The sequence below is a fragment of the Motacilla alba genome, chromosome 4 (genome assembly GCF_015832195.1).
Source record: "Motacilla alba alba isolate MOTALB_02 chromosome 4, Motacilla_alba_V1.0_pri, whole genome shotgun sequence".
Lineage (NCBI taxonomy): Eukaryota > Metazoa > Chordata > Aves > Passeriformes > Motacillidae > Motacilla > Motacilla alba.
In genome coordinates, this window is record NC_052019.1 from 68,699,568 (window position 1) to 68,720,400 (window position 20,833).

Here is a 20,833-nt window from a genome sequence, read left to right on the forward strand (position 1 = left end):
GTAAAAATGTAGAAGGAACAGATATTACTACCAACATTTTATTCTTCTCCTTAACCTCCCAGTCTGCAGAAGATTCACAGCCTCTGTTTGGTGAGGATTATTGGGATGATGAATAAATGCTGTGAAGTTTATTTCACAGTCTTGAAGTCTTCTATCAAATTCATTCAGGTTTGCAAACTTTCACTGTACTTTGGCAGCAGTGCTTGGTATTTTTCTCAGATGCCTTTCCACAGCAGCATTATTTTAGTATTTCCTTACACTCACTCATGAGTGGTCATCAGGACAAAAATCTTAACAGGGTCCATTGAGTTTGGCCTGATCCACTTGGTGCATTATTTGGTTTCAACCAAAGGATGAAAATAGCCATTCTTGTACTGTCATTTCTGTTAAACCACCTGAACACTGACTTTATCTGTCTTCCTTGTCAGGATGAAATGGTCCCCAGGACCTGTCCCTGCTCTCCGTGGGTACTGCTGCACCAGCAAACTCCAGAGGGCCCCTGAGTGCAGAGACTTGGAGTGCAGTCAGCTCTTGGTAAGGTGAGATCTCTTTGCTCTCGCTTCCCAGAAGTCCTTGGAAAGGAGGCAGCAAATCCAAGTCTGCTTCAAGCCTGGTGTGGGGAGAGGGTCCTGGAACGTGCACTGGGGGCTCTGCCAGTCAGGTGCTGACGTCTCCCTTATCTTCTCTAGAATAAACTAGAGCATTGGCTCAGAGATGACTTCCAGCAGTGCTTTAACCAATTTTAGCAGGACAGGCGATGGGAATATGGATTATTTACTAACGTTTTCTCCAGCTCAGTGCTTGCCCTGTCCCCAGGCTGACCTGCTGTCATGTTTAGTAACATCAATGTGCTTATTTTGCCTTCTGAAAATACACTTTTTTTACAACTACAAGTTGCCAGAGGTCCTGTTTTAGTAGTGAGAGAGTTTTGCTGTAGTGCGAGTTGTGTGCTGGAGCTCCCAAAGGCTGTGGAAGCAGTTCTAATATTACTGTTTAAATCCAAATAAATATGCTAAAGACATACAGAAACCCATTAGCCAAGAGCCTTGAGCACACATTCCTGTGCCTGCTTTCTGCTAGAGCCATGACACTGCAGCAAACCTAAAAAATCCTACCAAATGATAATTTTACATTGTGATCAGTTCAAATCTCAGAAGAAACCTGTGGCTTTTCAGCCCTTGATTAAACCAGAGGTGCTTCTTGGTTTCCCCTTCCTCCCTGTTTGGCTTTTATCCAGGATGGCAAGGCTGGAATGCTTCAGGGCTGTGCTGTGTCTCGGGAATGGCTGTGACCTGGCACTCTGGGGCTGATGGCAGCCCGTGGTTTGCTGGGAATGAGCTCAGTGCTCCTGCTGGGAATGGGAATCACAGGCTGAACTGAGGTGATTGATCATTGCTGGGTTTAGTCCTGTCAGCTTCAGGGAGCCTCCTGCAAAGTGCTTGCTTTCAGTGCATTGGGAGGACACAAAGAGCATGAGGAGAGCTCTGTTTTCACACAACACCCCTTTACGTTTTTGCAGGCAGGGAAAGGATCTGTCTTCGGTTTCAGCTTTGAAAATCTGATATGTAAGAGGAACTGCATTTCTTTTCTCAGGCTGAAGGAGTAAAAAATGGATATTACATCTGACTACTGTCTATGCAGTTTCATGATATGATTTTGTTGATTTGCCAGTGTACTTGAAAATAATTATTTCTGAGATTAATTTTTTAAAAATAGAAAAACAAACATCTTGGAAGAATTTTTGGGGCACAAGTTCTCTCCCTTGCATTTCAGGCATGGACACCTCAGGAGCTTCCTCTCACGTGGAACCTTCCCAGACTTGTGTTTGGTTTGTGGTCAGTTTTGTTCATTTTTTCCCTTATCTGTTACAAACTCATGTAAAGCCCAGGCTGATTTAGAGTGTAACATAACCGAGGGTTTTGCTTATTCCTAACAATTTATTAAGGTGTGCAAAGATATTGCTGTTTTAAAAGTTTTTGGATAGTATCTGTTATCTTCTCAAGAGCAGAAAATGCAAATTTCTCCTACAATCAGCTGTATCTGCTTAGGCTTGCTACATCATCAGGAGTCATGGTGCAAAACAATGCAGCAACACTCTAAATTTATGGAACAGTGATGCTGGATGGCAATGGAATTGCAAAGGAAGGGCTCAGTACATCAAAAATTAATACCTAGAGGGCCCATTTTTGTGTGGTGGTGATTATAGGTATCACTCTGTGTGTGAACATTATCCCCTCCAAACAGCAGTTTACTGAACGTGCTGAAGATTATTGAACAAAGTACAAGTTGAGGTCACGTTTGGGTTCTCACTGGGCAAATCACTGTCATTTTCTTCTCAATCCCAACTAAAACTGCAGAGTTGCAGGAGGCACTCGGGTTCGGTGCACAGCAATGGGAGGCTGGTGCCTGTGCTCAGAGAATGCAGAGCTGTGCACAGGAAAGTCAGCAGGTCACAATGTGCTTCTCTTAGCTGTGGGAACAAGTGTGCTCTCTGACCACCCCAGGAGCTGTTTGTTCAATAGTGAATCACTGACCAAAGGCCCAAAAGGTGGCAGAGCCACGAGTGCCACTCAGGGATGGGCAGTGCAGCAGATTGGACACACACTGACACATGCGGGTGAGAAAGAGAGAGGGGTATTCACAACATTCACTTCAAATAGAAGTTTCACAACCTCTGCTTTGGAATCCATTTGTTATATTACGTACCCATTTCATTTTAAGTAACGAATCAAGTTATGAACATTTATTTTTAGCAGTGAATCACACTTCTGGGCACACTTAACCAGAGCTCATCTGTGGTGTGTCCAGTAATCTGTGTGCAGCTCTTGGCATCAGATGAGAAATGTACAACTTAATCACTTGTAACTATAGCTGTATACCAGGAGGGCTGTTTGATCCTAAAGCTGAAGAAATCACACTGGCTTTATTTGTTTATTATTTCCAACTTAGCAATCTCATGCAAAATGCAAGAGTTTATTTTAGCAGCAATCATAAAAATGAATTATTTGTTTCTAGACATAGTCTTTGCTAATTTGCGCCCCAGTAAATTTTTTGTAGTGGATTTTGTGTCTTTAGCCACAGCTCCTCACAGGCATTTCCACAGAGAGCCAGACAAACAGCTGTTAGACTGGGAAAGCAGCAGCAGAGCTGCTGGTGTTGTGCAGTGGAGCTGGAGTAATTAGGCCAGCGCTTATTGTGGCTCAAGTGCAGCTCACTGCAAGTGCAAGGGAAGTATGGAGAGGGTCACTAACTCCTGTGTGTGTTCAGCTGGGAATTTCATCCCTTGCTTCTGCCCTCTCTGATGTGGAATTTCTCCTCCTGTGTAACTCGGAAGAAAATGTAAATGCAGTGCAAGGACATTAATGAGAGCGACCCCTTCAAGTTTTAAGGTTTGGGTTTTCCCCCCAGCCTCCTGTTAATGATGTGACAGTTTGTTGCTGCAGGACAGAGAGAATCTGCATCTGTGGTAGCTGAAGGTCAGAGGCCCTGGGCTGCTGGGCTGCTGTGCCCGTCACTCCCAGGGAGCAGAGAGGGCTCGTGGTTTCTCAGTGTTAGGAGTGGCCTCACAAAAGAGAAGTATTTGAAAGAACAATGGTTTGAAGTAGCGTGTTACTAACCCCCAGTTCTGAATTTAAAAAAAACTCTCAAGCCCTTGAATACCTAAAGATGGCTGAACAAACGTGGAATGACCCGAGGAAGATGGAAAGGGACAGAAGTTAATGCTCCCAAAATGCAGCAGAGCTCAATAGCCCTTAAAAGCAGTTAAAGAGCTTTTACCATCTGTTAAGTAATTACCTAGCATCATTAGTTATTAGAAGTAGGAAATGATGTAAAGGGCACAAACCAAGTGCCCGTGATAGAAATAGAACAGCCAGCTTCTTGTGGGTTTCGTGAGTGAGGTCATAAAAATGTGGTTATTAGTACTGAAATAGAAAGGACAAACATTTACAGATGATGTTGTAGCTGCTCTGCTTCAAAAAGAAAAGCATTTCGTTTTTCCTAACAGTAAATATTTAGCTCAAGTCTTGCACTTGTTACCAGTATGAAATGAAATTTATTCTAATATTCATCTCCAAAAAACAACATAAGATGAAGAAGATTTAAGGGTTCCAAATTCAATGCATTATAGCTCAGCTAAATCCAATTATGGAAAACCCAATTTGAGGATCATGACTTGGAACAGATTAAAACCAAGTAACCAAAAACCCCCAAAGCTGTGTGTGCTTTTAAGTTGCATGATTTTACATGCAAACATGCACACATTTTTACTCATATATCAGTATGGGCTTTCATGGCCTTAATTCTAATTTCTTTTTTCCTGCTTCTTAGTCAAAACAGGTTCCCTAAAATGCATTTCTTTCAAGGTAGTAGCTGCATCTCTTTAAACATTCTGCTGGAATTTCAGGCTGTAGGTCTGAGGTTGCACAGGGATCCTTGGGTAGGTACTGTGCTATTTTTTAGTCTTATTTCCTTCAGCAAGCGGATCCATCTCACTGCAAGTTCATCGTGCCCATTAGAGTTACACACCTGACCTGCCCTGACTGTGAGCTTGGAGACAGCAGCAGGAGAGGCTGCTGAGACCCAGCAGTGCCCAGGCACGGGGCCACAGAGTGGCACAAATGGACTGGAGATACAGGAAACTGCAGGAACCATCCAGAAATGAAAGAGAAAGTCATGTCCAGGCCATCCAGGCGGACCCTCACTTGTGGCTGCAATAACAAAATAACAGTGTGGGAAGTTGTTATGGTTTGGCGCTGGCCTAATGCCAGTGCCTTTATGAAAACCTATCTTCTTTTGGTGTTTGCTGTGAGATGTGATTAGAGACAGAGTAAAGTAGGCTTCTATTTGCAAACAAAAGGAAAAAAATTTTATTATCCTACAATTACAATAAAATTAACACACAGAGCAGAATGGAAACCTCTCAAACATTTTTTCTCCCCCCACTCAATTTCCTTACAGAATGACACAAAATCTTAGATCTCTTCTAGTCTATTACTCTTCTAATAATCAACACAGTCTATCTCCACTCTTCCAACAATTACCTCTCATTTCATTGAGGAGAGAAGAGTCCTGAACTGGGCCACGAGGAGAAATCTGAATAGGATGGGGCATCAGCAAGTGGGGTTTGTTCCTCTTAGATTAGGATGGCAAAAGCAGGGCCCCTGGGGTAAGAGAAGACAGGGTGAGCTGTGTAATGGCAGACAAGGTAATACAAGGAAGAGAAACGGGTGCTGCTCCAGGCCCCTTTCCAGCAGCTCCATGCCTGATCCATGCAGTTGTTCCCACTGTGATCCCACCTGATTTGCTTTTCCGTGCAGGAGGGACATGGTGTGCATTCCCTGGCCTTGGGGGATCCCCACGAGCTCAGGCCAGCGCTACCCATGGTGGGAGCCCTGGGGCACTCCCATGGTGGGAGCAGCCCTGGGGCGCTGCCCTCCACCAGGAGCCCTTCAGGACCCTCTGTGTGAGGCTGGGGCCCTGTGGCTGCAGGCCTTGGGGGGCTGCAATGTCTGCACGTGCACGTGAGGCCTTCTTTCTTTCTGGGGTTCTTGGCAAAACCTAGTGAATGATGTTGAAGTATTTTGTTCTATTAGAGTCACTTTTCCCTGTGCAATTTTTTTTTAATACAAAAAGTGTGCTCTATATAAAATGTGCCACATATTTAAAACAAAAAATAATTATTTTGATTTTACGTGCTGCAAGTCTAAACATTTAGGTAAAGAACAGAAGCATTGGGTTTGTGTTGCCAAAATCTTACTCATAGGGTACTTTATCCCATTATTTTTTCCATCTGTTTTGTCTCTTAGAGATTATTGCAGCAGCTTAAGAGTTTGATTCATTTCCACCAAGGTGTAGGAAGAGAATGTGGAGAGAGACAGAACTGCTTAAAACCTCAGTCTCAACTGCTGAAATATTCTGTTTATGAAAATACTTTCTGAATTTATGTTCAAAATCCTCTGCCTGATTTGCTGAATGGGGAGGAAGAGAGAGCAGGGGAATTTTCTCTGTCAGCTCTCCACAAGTACAGCTGTGTTGAATATTTAAATCTGGCATTTGCAGTCAGTGCATATTGTGATATGCTTTTTTGGGGAGCAACAATCTGTGAGAGATTATGATTGCCTTTTTATTGGAGGAAAAACAAAATATCAAACAAGCACTGCAATACATTTTCATGTAAGTTGATGTTATTTTCTATTTTAATCAAAAGCTGTGTGTGAGAGCCTCTCCCCTTTGTTGCTTTAGAGCCCAGCAGCAGTTTGGGTAGGTGTGTGAAGGGCAGCGTGGTGTCTGCATGATGGTGGTGGTGGCCAAGGAGCCTGCAACACAGACAGCATTGCCAAAGTGAGCCCCTTTTAATCAGTGCTCTGACGCCTAACCAAAAGCTGGGCTGCACAGTCCTTGAGTGCCCAAGGCCCTCTTGTTGAAGCAGCTTCATTCTTCAGAATTGCTGTGTCTGCGTGGACAGCTTCCTCTGCTCTCAGCCTCACCCTGCACCTGGGACGTGTCTGCAGCCCGTAAATAACAGGGCTCTGCTGGCACAGAGCCTCAGGCCTGGCAGCTGATTTATGCACCTGCAGGAGGAGCAGACCAGCCCTCGAGGCCAGGGCCTCACCCTCCATATTTCAGTATCCAGGAGGGTGTAAGAGGGGTGAGGCTAAAATGCTGACCTCCTCTCAGACTGCAGTATGCCACAGATCAGTGCAATTGTTGGGCTGCAGCCGGGAAATCAGCTACTAGGGCACAGTTTACTGTGAAATAAGCAGAAATGCAGCATGCCTGAAATGGAAAGGGAGCTCAGGAACCACGTGTCACCAATTCTGTACACCCCAAGTCCCTTTAATGTAAAAAAATGGGCAAAAATAATTAGGTTTTAGGTTTGGTTTGGTGTGTTTGGGGGTTTTATTCTAGAAAAACAGAGTCAGGCAACCTGAGCGATTGTGGAGGAGAGCACAGTAACCAGGGCATCTCAGTGGTATTTGAAGGTGGGAAAATGTCTCTGGGGTGAGTGAGTGAGTGAATCTGTGCATCAGAACCAGCACCAAACCCCTTGATGCATTCCCAGTAAGTTGGAAATGGGAGTTCTCAGAATGTTGAAAGCAGTGACAAAGAAGGTGTGACAGTTAAAAAGCAAATATCAAAAATCAAGTAAAATAAATCTTTGAGCAAGCTGAACTCTAAATATTTAAAACTCGCAAAAAGTGTGAGAAGTGAAGCAGAATTAATTGTTGGTGCTAATATTTAAAAGCTATGAAATGCCTGCATGTGTCCAGGCACCATTTATTCCCTAACATGTCAGGTTTCACACTGACAGAAAATTGTCACCCCCAGACTGGGACTTTTGGAGCTGCTCAGTGTCCAATCAGCCAGGGACAGTAGTGAACAACTGCCAGCCTGATGCCTGGAAATCAGATAAATGGGAGTGCTCCTGCTGTGGGCTGGGACAGGATGGGGGTGGCAGGTGATGGCACTTGGGGTGCTCAGCAGCTGCCCCCTTCACCTGCTGCAGTGAGCTTCTGACCACCCCTTGGACTGTTCCCTTCCATCCCTGCTAGCAGGGTTTGGATGGGTCAGTGGGAATGCAGGAGCCCAACAGTAATTGCTCCTCTGGATTTTAACCCAGAGGCACAGCAGCCATTTAAATCTGTAAATCTCTAAATATTGCTGCAAGCCTGTTTTTGTAATATTGCTTTACATTTGTGTGCTCTCTGGAAAAGCTTTTTTTTAATATTGCAAAAGCGGAAGAGAGCATTGGGCTGAGATGGTGATGCAGCCAGCAGTGGGGATTGGTGCAGGAACAAGGGAGAGCAGCAGAGCTCTGTGACAGCAGAAGTGAAAGCACAAGCAGGGAACCACATTTGATCCCCCAGGAACAGCCTGGAATCAGCAGCTGCCCCGTGCAGACTCCAGGGCTGCCACCCACGGAGGGACAGAGCCCAGAGCCACACAGGCTCAGCTTTGGAGGGAGAGCTGGGTGAGTCCTGCTGGGTTCTGGGGGAGGAGAGGTGGGCAGGCAGGGTGTGCAGTTTGAGTTGTGTGTTGCTGTGGTGCTTTTCTGTCGAGCCAGTGAGCTGAAGCAGCCCCAGCAGGATCAGGTACAGATATCCCTGAGGGGGCATCCAGGGCCAGGGAGGATGTGGCAGAGGTATAAAGAGCGACCAGGGAATGGGAGGAGCTTCGAGGCTGGTTTGTCCCAGCATGTGCAATTCCATCCTGAGCCTGGTGGCGCAGAGGCTGCACCTGTGGCCTTGGAGCTGAGGCCTCAAGGTCCTGTGGGTGTCAAAAGCTTCAAAGCTGTCCAGAGTGGGGAGGGCAGGTTCAGCTGGCATCTCCAGCTCCCATCCCAAATGGCATGGAGTCCATGCACACTCCCAGCCACTGTTAGGGGAGGGTCAGTGGAGACACACAGTGTGCTGTGTGTGTCATGGTGGCAGTGGCTGCTCTGGTAGCTGAGTGTTTCCCTGCCTGTTCATCTCTGCTCTCCTCAGTGTTGAATTCAGTCCCTTTCTGTGGCATTTGGAGACTCATGGGGCCGGCTCAGAAGGAGCTGGGAAAGGCTGTGGGATGTGATCTGCACTAATCAGAGCCCATTCACTCTGGCAGCCTTGGCTTCTGTGGCAAAAGATGGAGAGAAGTAGCAAAAGCTCCCAAGGAGCAGCTCCCTGTGCGTGTTCCAGCAGGCAGGAGAGGGGTTCATCCTGGCAGTGGTTCCCTTGTATCTGTTCCAGTGGGTGATGGGCACTGAGCACTGGAGCTGCTCCTTTCCACGGCGCTGCTGAGGGAACGGTGCCTGTGTGTTCCTTCTCAGGTGCATCATTTCCAGCTCCAGGGCTGATCCAGCCTGTGGGTGACAAACACCTCGGTGCCACCACACACACACACCTTACACCTGTTAACTCAGGTTTTCCAGAGCCTGCACTGCAGAAAGGGAAGGGCTGCAAGTGTCAGGGTCTCCCTGAGAGCAGCACAAACAGGTCCCCTCCTGCTTTCGTGGCATCAACAGCCTTTCCTGGAGTGCGGAGCTGAGCCCTTTCCTTGTACCTTTTGTGTCCTAATCTGCAGAGAATGAGGGAGGCTTTTCCCTGCCTCACTGAGTGTGTTGCTTTAGTACTTGTGTGTAGCTTAGCTCAGGCAAAGACAGCTCCTTCCATTCACAACAGCACTTGAATTATTGGGCTACTCGAGGAAAAGTATTTCTCAGTCACTCCTTTTGAGTCTGCTCTATTTGACATAAAAATGCTAAACATGAGTGCAATGAGTGGGAGAGAATAAAGAGCTTTGATTTCTCAAGGCTGGAGATGAATGGTGGTGGTGATGGGAACTCTGGGCTAATTGCATCTCTTTTTTTTCCTTCCTCTTTCTTTCTTTCTTTCTTTCTTTCTTTCTTTCTTTCTTTCTTTCTTTCTTTCTTTCTTTCTTTCTTTCTTTCTTTCTTTCTTTCTTTCTTTCTTTCTTTCTTTCTTTCTTTTTCTTTCTTTCTTTCTTTCTTTCTTTCTTTCTTTCTTTTTCTTTCTTTCTTTTTCTTTCTTTCTTTTTCTTTCTTTCTTTTCCTTCCTTCCTTCCTTCCTTCCTTCCTTCCTTCCTTCCTTCCTTCCTTCCTTCCTTCCTTCCTTCCTTCCTTCCTTCCTCTTTTTTCATCCCATAATTGACCAAGCTGCTAAAGGAGCCTTAGGATTAAATATTGAACAGAGTGGTTCCTGAGTGAGCGTCACAGCTGATGCAGCAGAGAGCTGTGCAGGTTCTTTGTACACTTGTGGTGTTGAGGGAATGCTCTTGGCACAGCTTTGCCTCTCGTGCCTGCAAGCACAGAGCTCTCAGCAGCAGGAGGAAGGATGGAGAGGCTCTGTGCCCGTGCACCGAGCTGGTAACCCTTTCTGGGCTGGACAGATCCACTCTGAGGAGAGAGGGAAGCTGTTGAGTTCCCTCTGCAGAGGGGGTTCCCAGGAACAGGCAGCCTTGCCTACAGAATTCACTACTTAAAGCTGATGTTCCATCAACAGAGACTGAGAAAGGAAAAGAAACGTAATCAGTAATCTGAAGAGATAGCCATGCTGTGCTGAAAAAGGCCTTTAGAAGTAATTACATAAAAAGTGTGAGCTTCTGTGCAGAGTTAGGGTCCCTGAATGGATTAATTAAAAACAAAGATGCATTTTCTGTCAGAGATCTATCCCAAGTGAAACCAAAATGCAATCAGATTCAGCTTTTACATGGAAACTGACTGTACCAATAAACATTTTTCCTTTTTTAGCTTCACAGAGTAGCTGAAAGAAGGCAGAGAACAAACACCACCAGTTCCCCTCACTGTCATCAACACTGAAGTACTTTGCTGAAGCAAAATGTCAAGAAGCTGGGACTGGACATTTAAAGACTTAAAAGTTACTGAATTTTCTGCCCAGTTTGGTGGTGAGTAACCATTCCCACAGTCCCTGCAGGATGTGAAGTGTTTGAGCAGGGGAAGGAGCAGGACAGCTGAAGGAGCTTCAGTCACAGCCTGTGCTGCTTCAGCTCTTGCCAGGGGAAGGCGTTTGGCTCATCAGAGTAGTACGTAAATGTTTGTATGTAAATCAAGTGAGGTTATTTGTGTTTCAGTGTTACTTAGAAGTCAAACAGCCCTTCTAGAAGGAAATGTTGGTCTCATCAACACATGCATTCCACCTTCCTCCCACTGGGGAAGCAATTAGAACAGCAAGGAGAGTATTCCCAAACAGCATTGCTTAACAAACAGCTTTGAAGGGTTTGCTTGCTTTTTTTTTTTAATCCAGGAATAATACTGACTTGATGTCTCTTTTGTCTTTGTATTTCACTGCCTCGTGCTTTGAGAATAGACAGTCATGTACGAATCTTCTGTTTTGTACCAGTTCATTAGAGTGCTGCTAATACCATTTTTTTCTTGTGGCATAGTGGGAAAAGATGCAGAAGATAATGCTGGTGTCTTACGCGTTCTCAAGAGCTCAATAAGAGATGGAAAACCTCCAGAAACACAAATCCAAAATGGTAAGCATTGCTTAGCAGGATCTTTGCTAGCTAATATTCTGTGTGTTGGTAGGCAATCCAATCTGATTGCATTTCCAAGGTGGGGGCTGGCAGTTATCCAGTCAGACATGCTGGGTTTTGTCACTCAGACCATGTTCTGTTTGGAGACAGCAATGCCTGGGTGAGATTCCATGGCTCATGTTACACAGGAAGGCAGGAGAGCAGGTCTTAGGGGTTCACTAAGCTCTTGAGGTGCATTTTTGGGGAACTGTCAGTCAGGCTGGGAGTCAGGCTCCCAGAGGATGAGAAGTACACAGCTATTTGTCTTTTTTTTATTCTTTCTTCTCCTAATGTGCAATTGAGCATCATGTGAAAGATCTGTTGCAGACCCTGAATCCCATTCTCCAGGGCAGCTGTGGTGTCCCTCTTCAGTTTTCTCTTCTATGCACTTGGGAGCTCTTTTGTAGGAGAGGTGAGCACATTGAGCTAACAGTGGTTCTTAGGAAAGGGGATTCACTTCTATCCATGACTGATATTCCAGTCAAGTGCCACCCATGAGGAGAAGAGAAAGGAAGAGAGTAAAGGGAGCTTGCCCTGTACACAAAAAGATCCTCCATAGATCTAATGAGAGCATAAAAATACTGTCTGCCTTGCTCTTAGAGGTGGTTTGAAAAATGACTGGCTAAGTTAAGAGAGTCACACCTGGAATTTCAGTTGAGATTTTCAGAGGAATCCTTATTAAATGTCTTCATATGACGTGGAGTGATGGTGTGAGAATAAATGGATTTCTCATCACGTTAGCTACCCCAGACGTTACTCTGTCCATCGCTTCATCATCGCCTTTTCTCTCCAGTTCTCCCTGACATGCTGCAGCCTAATGCCCTCTTTTCTTATCACTGGGGGAGAGGTTCAGTGCCCAGCTCTGCAGCATTGCCTTGAGATGCCTCCTTTTGGCCTTTGTGCCTTGTGTCACGGGGAGCCTCTCAGCAGAGTGGGTTTACCTTGGTAAGTCCCTTTGGCTGTCACTGTTAGTAACCTGCTCAAACTTGGATAATTTCATTTCTGCCCTTGTGCAAAAACAGGTTTGTTTTTCAGACCTTTTCCCCCTTGAGACCACCACGATGCAAATGCTAACAGAGCTCTGTGCATTTATGCATACACATGTTCCAGAGCCTAGAAGCACAATTTCCCATCAACGTTCCCAAGCTGGGAACAAAGGCAGGTTCTCCCATTAAAAGCACCTTTTTCTGTTTGCAGGAAAGCTCTGTGTGAGCTGGCTGTGCTCAGGCAAGTGCACTTCATTAGGTAATTCTGCTCTCAACTGTGTGCTCACAAACCATTCCCATTTAACCTTGGAGAAGGATGTGTGTGTGTGAAGTCAATGAGCTCTTGCAGTCCTGGGAGTCATCCTTTTGTAAACTGTTAACAACTGCAATAATAATATTTTTAAAGCTGCTTTCTGGGGTTAGCAGCCAAAGGCCATTGTTGATCCCTGCTCCATTTTCCAGTATATCACGGTTAAAGCAATGGTGTGGTGTCCAGCCCCGTGCAGGGATGTGTGCCAGCCACAACTCCCAGGGCTGTTGAGGTTGTCAGGGGCTGAGAGGCACCACAGGTACCCAGGGCAGGTCAGTTTGTGCTCAGAGCAGCGCAACAGTGAACAGCAGCAAAGTCCTGGCTCCTCCTCTCTTCCACAGGGGTAATTCTCTGAGCTTCCCTCCCAGCCTGGTGTTCCGTGGAGGGGGGCTGGGCTAAGGGATTAGAGCCAGCAGTGGTGAGCTTCCAGACCAAGGAGAGAGAGGCAGCAGGTGGGAGGTGTGTACAGAACATGGCTTGGGCTGGTGGCACTGGAACCAGTGTCACTGCTGCGTGGTGGCCAGCCAGTGCCAGAGCCACTGCTTTTGTCTTTATGTTCTGGTGGCACTGGAGACCCATTTGCAGTGCCAGTCATTTGCTTTGGCCTGGTTAAAAGATGGCTGAAGACTCAAGAACACCCAATTCCAGTGACCTTTTAAAACTGTAGGTATCTTTAGCCTGTTGAAAATAAGTTCATACTTTCAAAATTCAGAGCTATTGTCTTCACACAGAACAAAAAGCATAAAGGCATAAAAAGTCCAACCCCATATTCCTCATCTTATCCTGTGGGAGTTACTCTTGATCATGCAAGACCCCACACATTATTCCTATGCATGCTGGTATCTGACAGTCTCTTTTGTAATGTGGCTGCTGGTACAAATCTCCTCTTTTGAATAATGACCTGCTTTTATTCAGAAATAGTTGGGCTGCAGCAGCCCAGTCTATTTTAGATAACAAAGACTGTGCCTTTTAAAGCTGAACTGTTTGAATGCTTTTTAAGCCCTTCTTTTTAAAAGAGAAATCTGATATTACACACTTGAGGTTATATATTTGCTGTAAAACCCCACATGCTGCTGATGTGCTGTGGTTTTGACTTCTTTAATAAACTGTTTTCCAAATAAATGGCAGAATTCCCCATGGGCACAAGGGTATCAGCAGTAGTGCTAAACATCTGCTTTGTCTCTGCAGACTGCACCGTGTGGAACCTGGAATATCTGGTTCAGTGCTGTGCCTGTCTCCCAGTTACACTCAAAACATCAGCTTTTCTTGGAGAACATCTGGTAAAAGCTCCCTTCATTGCTTTAAGCCAGTTCCCATGAGGATATTACTGCTTCAGATCGATGTGGAATTATTCAGATTGGAGAAAAACAAAGTTGTCAACATTTGTGTGCAGAACAAAATACTGCATTGCATTTATCAGTGTGGGACAAGGCAAATTCCAACAGCATGGAACACGTTGTCATTCTAATTTTTCCCCCAACATTTCCAGATTTAAGAGAGTGTTCTCTGGTCCAGAAGAGTAATTTCTTTTATAAGAAAAATTATTAATGTTTCTGAATTCAGTCCCAGTTCTGTCTTACCTAAGCAATGTCATGGAAGTACAAAACACAGCCAACACAAGATCTTGATTTGTGTCCCCATTTCAACAGCTGTAGGTCAATATGATATGGTAAGAAATGGTGAGAGAACAGGCTTGCTAATGATAAGGTTAAGGAGTTATTTAGGGAAAAAAACCAAGCCCAACAACTAAATTTTGTCTCATGTTTGCAAATTCGATAGAAAATGTGTCTGCTGTAAATTATAAACCCAACAGCCAGAGTTATCTGCAGCAACAGGACCTTTCAAAGTCTTCTGAGGCCCCCTGAATTACAAATTCTCTGCAGTTGCATTGTCTTCTGATTCAGTTGCACAGATGAGTGTGATCCATTCCTCTTATGTGCATCAGTTTCACTGCACTATATGTATGGCATGAGCATGGCTTGTGGTTGAAAAGGGAACTGTACTGCCCCAGGATGAGAGGGAAAAGCATAATTGAGAGACAAGTCGTGAACGTCCTTTATTATGGCCTACCAGCCATGCTGACAGTCTCCCTTCACACTGATGTGTAAAAGGCACCTTAGGAGGCAGTGTCTCACAAAAGAAATTTAATTTTGACATTAGGATGCTGTTGTAACATACACAGCCTGTAGATGACAGGAAATGGTTGTCTGCCGTACACCTCCTCTGAGAGACACAAACACAGCCTTGACTGAGGGGAAGCATCAAAACCCAGGGCTTTTAGTGCTGGGCTGACTTTTTGTACCCAGAGGAACAATATTCTTCCATCTAGGAGCTTCTCACCTTTGTTTGCAGTAGGGATATTATTAATATTTAAATGGTGACAAGAGGTTTTCCCCTAGATTATACATGTGCAGAAATCCATGCATGAAGCTGGAACATCTGTCTCCTGGAACTGTGGCCAGGAAAGGGAGAGAACCTGTGCAGAAATGAACCTCACACCTGCACTGCAGAAAGGCACCTTCCACCTGTCCTTCCACCCATCTGTTCCTCACCCAAGGAGTCCTTGTTGTGCTGCTTTCAGTGCCTGTGGAAACAAAAACTGAAGAAAGATGAATGACTTGCATGTGAAATTTCCTTCCAGGGAACTAGCTGCAGATTGCAGTGGTTATTAATACTAGTGTATCTCAAGTCTAATCAGGGAGAATTAGGAGCAGACCTTTACTTTGCATCCTCCAATCTGTGTTTGGGCTAGAAAACAAGAACTCTTTTGTGGTTGTGATATTTTGTGAAAATCCCTTTGCTAGGATTTTCTTCTCCTGAGAAGCTGAGAGGGCCTCAGCTTCAAGTGTAAACAATTTGTTATCTGCTACTGTGGAATGCAGCAGGTGCTTTCTCGATTGGTCAATGTGGGATGTTTCTACTTGGTGGCCAATCGAGAAAGCAGCAGCTCTCGGACTCTCTAGGAGTCACAGGACTTTGTTATTGATTCTTTTCTATTCCTGTCTCGCCTTCTGATTCTTCTCTCGCTATTCTTTGTAGTATAGTTATAGTGTGGTCTTTTTTAATGTAATATATATCATAATATAATAAACCAGCTTTCTGAAATGGAGTCAAGATCTCTCCTTCCCTTCACCAAGTCAAGACTGCCCAGAAGACCCACGGTAATACTCTTTCTCTCTTTTTGGTACTGACTTGGATTTTATTGATTTTGTTGTTTGTTTAAAGAAAATAATGGGAAAAGGAAATCCATCTCAGGAAAGAGAAAAGCTCTCTTGTCACCTGGGATATGGAGAATGAAAGGTGAAGTCCAGGGTGAGAAATGGGCAGAGGGAGCTCCCCTGCCTGAGAGGGAGCCTCTGCAGGTGTGAGTGTGGTGTGGGCTGTTGCTTTCTCAGGCCTGGAGCTGGGAGTTCCCCTCGTGGGCAGAGCTGCACCCCGACCGCTCGTGCTCCTGGATGTTCAGTGCCAAATGGGCCAGTCTGTTCCAGTGCCTGCATTAGAGTGGGAATTCTCTTGGCTTGAATCCTGCCTTTTGCCAGTTGATTGTAGAACTGGGAGAAACTCAATGGATGGTTTTGAAGTTATCCATTTCCCATCCAAACAGGTTTTGGGCAGCGGGGTTCAGTGGTTTCATTCAAGCAGCAGTTCTATGTTACAGATGCAAAACAAAATGGTGGAAGTACAATTTCCTGCAGGATTCTGCTGAACTTGGAATGTGAATGAGAGGACAAATTGGGATAACGTTATTCCTGCCAAATGTTACCTTGCTCCACACCATAAGAGGCTATTTAATGCCAGCAGAAGCTTCCTGTTCTGGTCCAGCACTGATGGACATGCTCTGTCTGAAAGGCAGATGGAGAAAACCTGTGCACGTATCCTTCCATGGAATAGTAACTGCCCTGTAACCAGTAATATATTCCCTCTTGTTCTCTGTAGAATAGAGATGTGTTTTAAGTAGCATTCACCTGTAGCTTTTGTTTTGCTAATTTTTTATTACTTCTATGTTTCGTACGCCGTTCTTATTGACTGAGCAAGATCAGCAGTGCAGATATTTAGCAAGCTTGCCTTCCAACAGGGTTATATTTTTGTTGGGGAGCTTTTAGTTTGTAACCACTCAGTCTGTAATTCTGATGAGCTGTTTCAAAGGCTCCCGGTGCCAGATCCTGTCTTTGTGACATTTTTGGAACTCCAGAAATAATAGTGAGGAGTTAAAAATGCAATCCAACAAGACACTGCACCAGGCAGCCACCTAGAGAGACTGCAGGAAGTAATAGCCTTTATTAAACTTGAGAAAAACTAGCAGCTGACTGTACTGTGTTTAGTGCCAGTGGTTACGTGTGTTATTGTGACAGAAGAGCTTTGACAAGCCACTCAGACGGCTCCAACAGCCTCGTTATGCGCAAATCTGACTCTGTTACTGCTGAGGGGCTCCGCTGATTTATTAGTGCAGTGTTGCTTACGCTTGGTTTATTCTTTGGACATGTTTCCAGAGGGTTTAGTTTCACAGTCTCTTGGGCACTGCATTTTGTTGACTGGCCATCATGTAAACTTGGCCAAGAGCAATCAGCTGAGCTTTCCTCCCAAGCTCTGTAAGCTGCATCTGTTCTCAGTAATTGGCAGTGCAGAAATCCTCCCCCAGAACTCCTCCTTGGGGCACGCTGGATCCTCACTTGCCCTGCATATCCATCGCTTCCTGGGCTCTGCACATCAGTCGCCTGCCTCGTATGCCCTGTTCCAGCAAACTTTCCAGTGCTGGGGAAGAGGAGATGTGCTTTGGGAGAAAGAGGTGGCATCACCAGCAGCGGGAAAGGAAGGCAGAGTATCAGGGAGCGTTTGGCAGGGCTTAGAGGATGCACCTCTGCTAGCACAGGCCCACAGCAGCTCCCTGTTCTTCCGTGCAAGTCAAGGCATTTGGATCCCAGCAGGTCCCGTTTTCTGTCCAGTGCTTGTGCCACTGCAGAGTTCCTGTCCTTGAAGAGGGCATCAGGTGAAACTGCAGTGATTCAATCCCATTTTCTGTTTTGTACCAGCACGAGAATCAACCTAAGGAGGAGGTGAGTTACAGGAGGGCAGACAAGGCCGTTGCTCTGTGTGAGCACTGCCCAGCAGCAATGAAAACATCCCCAAATCCTCAGCACTGTTTCCAGCACAAATCCAAACCACAGCCCCATACCAGCTGCTGGGGAAGGTGGGGGAAGTGCCCCAGCCCAAAGCAGCACACTGAGGTGTTTGCATTGTCTCCTTCTGCTTTTGTTAATGGATTTTTGTGTGAGAGTGTGATGGCTGAAAAGCAGCCTGCTGCAGTGGCCGCGTCCATCTGGAAAACTCTTCTTGAAATGTGTGGTCTGACCCATGTGCTACTGCGTGTCCAAATGGATTTAGTGTATCATAACGCTCCTAGAGAAACAAAAGGACAAAGAAGATGGGATCACTGAGGGAGACATTAGATTTCATTTCACACTGGTAATAGTTTAGAGACGTGTGCTGAGCAAAATGGGATTCAATTCTGTGGCACTTTTCTTTTTTATTGCTGCTAAGTGATTTCAGTATCCAGTCTAAAGTGATATTGAGTGTTCGATGGAACGGGGATGGAATCAGGGAGCGCTGGAGGCTCAGAGGAGGCCACAAATCTCCGACTGACTAGAGGGAGCCTTTGGGAGCCATCCCAGCTGGCCTCAGCAGGTGTTATTTAACGCTGGAGGCTGCTGGTGAGCACCTTGCAGTGTAAGGTACTCTGGGGGTTCGAGGGAGCGACGTGCCTAGATTGCATTTGGGACATCAATTGATGTCACGTGGTTGTGGCTTTGGCCGTGAACTTCCCGCTCTCAGGAGCGTTCATGGCTAAAAGTTATTGCCCAGCTGGTGCTGCCTGACAGATGTATCATAACTGGGAAATGCTTTAAGCCCTGTAACCTTTCAATTTGTGCCTGTTGGAAGCCAATGAGGATTGCTGCTCAAACGGGGAGGCATTCCTGCTGTCCACAAGGCGATGGTCACAAATATTGTGCTGGGGCGGGGGGGCGCTTCTCGTGAGCGTGTCCTGCTGCTGATGGACCACAGCCACAGAAGGTGAGTGGTGGTGTTTGTTCTGCATATCCTGCAGAACTCATGGTCAGAGTCATTTCTCAGTTTCTTGAGTTTTAACTCAAATGTTCACAATTTGCTTTGTGTAGCAGTGTCTGGTGTAGGATCCTGAATCAGATGAAGCCAGGAGGAGCCTGAGGGGGGCACAGGTGGAACTGTTGAGAATCTGTGTTTTGGCTTCTGCAGGTTTTGGGCAAAGAACCGAGGAAGTGTGAAATGAGGGCAATACAGAAAAATACATCAGACAAAGGCAGTGGCTCAGCAGGCACACACATTAGAGGGTTTCACAAATTTGTTTTTGTTTTCTGTGTAACAGGGTTACAATAGAAAAACAAGTTTCTGTTCTGCAAGAAGAGGCTCAGGAGCTGCACTGTATTGTCCTCGCTATGCTTTTGGAATCCTTTCTATTTCTAGGCATCATCTCATTTTCTCTAACAAAACAAAACACTGAATTGCTGTTAAAGTGCTGTGAAATTTAAAAAAACAAAACAAAAACAACCGACCTTTGAGAGGATTTTAAATTTGTGTCTTGCGGTTAAACAGCCTTGGCTTGCTTTCTGGAACCAAACGGCTCCTAACTTATGTCAGCATAGAATATTTTGTGCAGTTTCTGTGGGGTACTTTGAGAACAAACCTCTGGGTTTGGTCTTACTTAGCTGCATAATATTTTGGTTTAGAACCAGTTGGAGTAAACAGTGCAGAAAACCAGCCACGGTTTGGCGAAACCTTGCCGTGTTTCCATGGAGCGCACGGGCTGCGTTTCCATCTGAGGGCACACCCGGTGCCGTCATTTGGCGCCGCTGGTGCGAGGCCGTGCAGGAGGAGCGAGGAGCTGCGGCACCGCGCCCCGCAAGCGCCCTCCCGGCGCAGCCGCGGCCCGGCCCCGCTCGCTGCCCCGCGCTGCCCTGGAGCAGCCCGGGCACAGGGGCTGAGGGCAGCGAGGCGGAGCGCCCGGCCTGCCGCCCCTCCTGCTTCCACCGGCCGGGGCTCCCGGCTCCCGGGGGCTCCGGGCGCTCCTGGGGCTGTCCCCGCTGGGCCTGTGTGTGAAGTGCCGGCTCCGGCGGCAGATGTGACTCGTGCAGGGTCATCAGCGATGGCTGCTAAAGCTCCATTAGCGGCGCCGGGCACACCGGCCGTGCTGCGCTCAGACTGGAAGTGGCACTGTTTCGTATCTCTGTGTGTGAGCAGAGAATTTGCTTTGTGCTGCGATACTTTGCCTGTGAAATACTGTATTGGCTTCTATAGCATCCAGGGACCTTATTTTCCAAGATGTAGAATGCATTTGAGGAATGTGTGTTCCTGGTATTATTATTTTTCATTTTCTCTCGGCAGCTGAATTTTCTGCTGCAGACAATAATGAAGTGAGATGCGTTTGCTGGATTCCAGTTTAGTTTAAGAAATCACGATGGCAATTTACATATGTTTTACCCTTACATGAAGATTTTCACTATTTACCATAACTGGACTAGATTCTAGTTATGTGCTGAACTGACTGGGAAATAAACTGGCACCCTGATTTGCATTCATTCTGCTCCAGTGGTTCCCCTGTCAGATCTGCTCAGTGTGGAAGATTTGGCCAAGAGCTGGGTTTGTGTGTTACCTGTTTCTGCAGGCTAAAGCTTCAAGAACGTGTTGGCCCAAACCCCTGACATGTATAAGCAGTGACATTCTGTTACCAGGGAATGGGAACACTGGCATTACAATGCACTCAGTGCTCCGTGCAGCAGAGGGTTGGGGGAAAGTTTGTGCCACATAGCCAGGAGCCCTCGTTCACAGAGTGTGAAAAGAGCTGCTGCGTGCCAGGTGATCGCAGCCTGTGACTTCAGGGAGCTTCCTGCTCCCATTGCTGCCCTCCAAGGCAGAGGGGTCAGGTTTGGGGATGTGTGATCAGGCAGCAAAAGGGCTTGCTCTCAGCAGCACGTGGGCGTGCTGAAATCTTCCCTTCCAGCTGAGGGTGTGTGATTTCAGAGGGCAAGTGTTAATTTATCTGTCTTCTTACACTGTTTGCTCCTCAGGGATTTTGTTTATAGGTGTAGCTAACTGTGGACAACTGTAAGAGTGGAAGTTAAGAAACAAATGCTGCTGTGTGCTTATAAAATATGCACTAATACTGAAATGTTCTGTGCTAAGAAAAGATTGTCTTTCTGTACTTACATTCCATCCTTATTTTCCCTTATATTTCCTTTGTCTTGCAAAATTTCTCTTCTCAGGCCAAATGCCTGGCTCCCACTCTGGGGTGCCTTTTATTCTTTGCTGCCTCCTAGGCAGAGCCCAGTCCTGTTCACTGCAGGACATGGATCTTCCCCAAGTGCTGAGTTAAGTATTTGTTTCACCAGCCCTTGTTCACTCTGGTGTCAGACAAACTGTTAGTAGAGAAGTTTAAGTCATCCTTTACTCTGCTGTTCACTGTGGCCATCCTGAG

At 46.0% G+C, this 20,833-nt stretch overlaps 1 long non-coding RNA gene across 2 annotated transcripts; it reads left to right on the forward strand.

Annotated features, from left to right (window-relative positions):
• Nucleotides 1–429: 429 nt before the first annotated feature.
• Nucleotides 430–10,994, forward strand: LOC119700974. Of its 2 annotated transcripts, none has more exons than XR_005256964.1 (3): nucleotides 430–539; nucleotides 10,247–10,401; nucleotides 10,900–10,994. It is a non-coding gene; the product is annotated as an uncharacterized LOC119700974 (long non-coding RNA). The 2 variants fall into 2 exon arrangements; XR_005256965.1 differs by lacking the exon at nucleotides 430–539 and adding an exon at nucleotides 7,837–7,972.
• The last annotated feature ends 9,839 nt before the right edge of the window (nucleotides 10,995–20,833 follow it).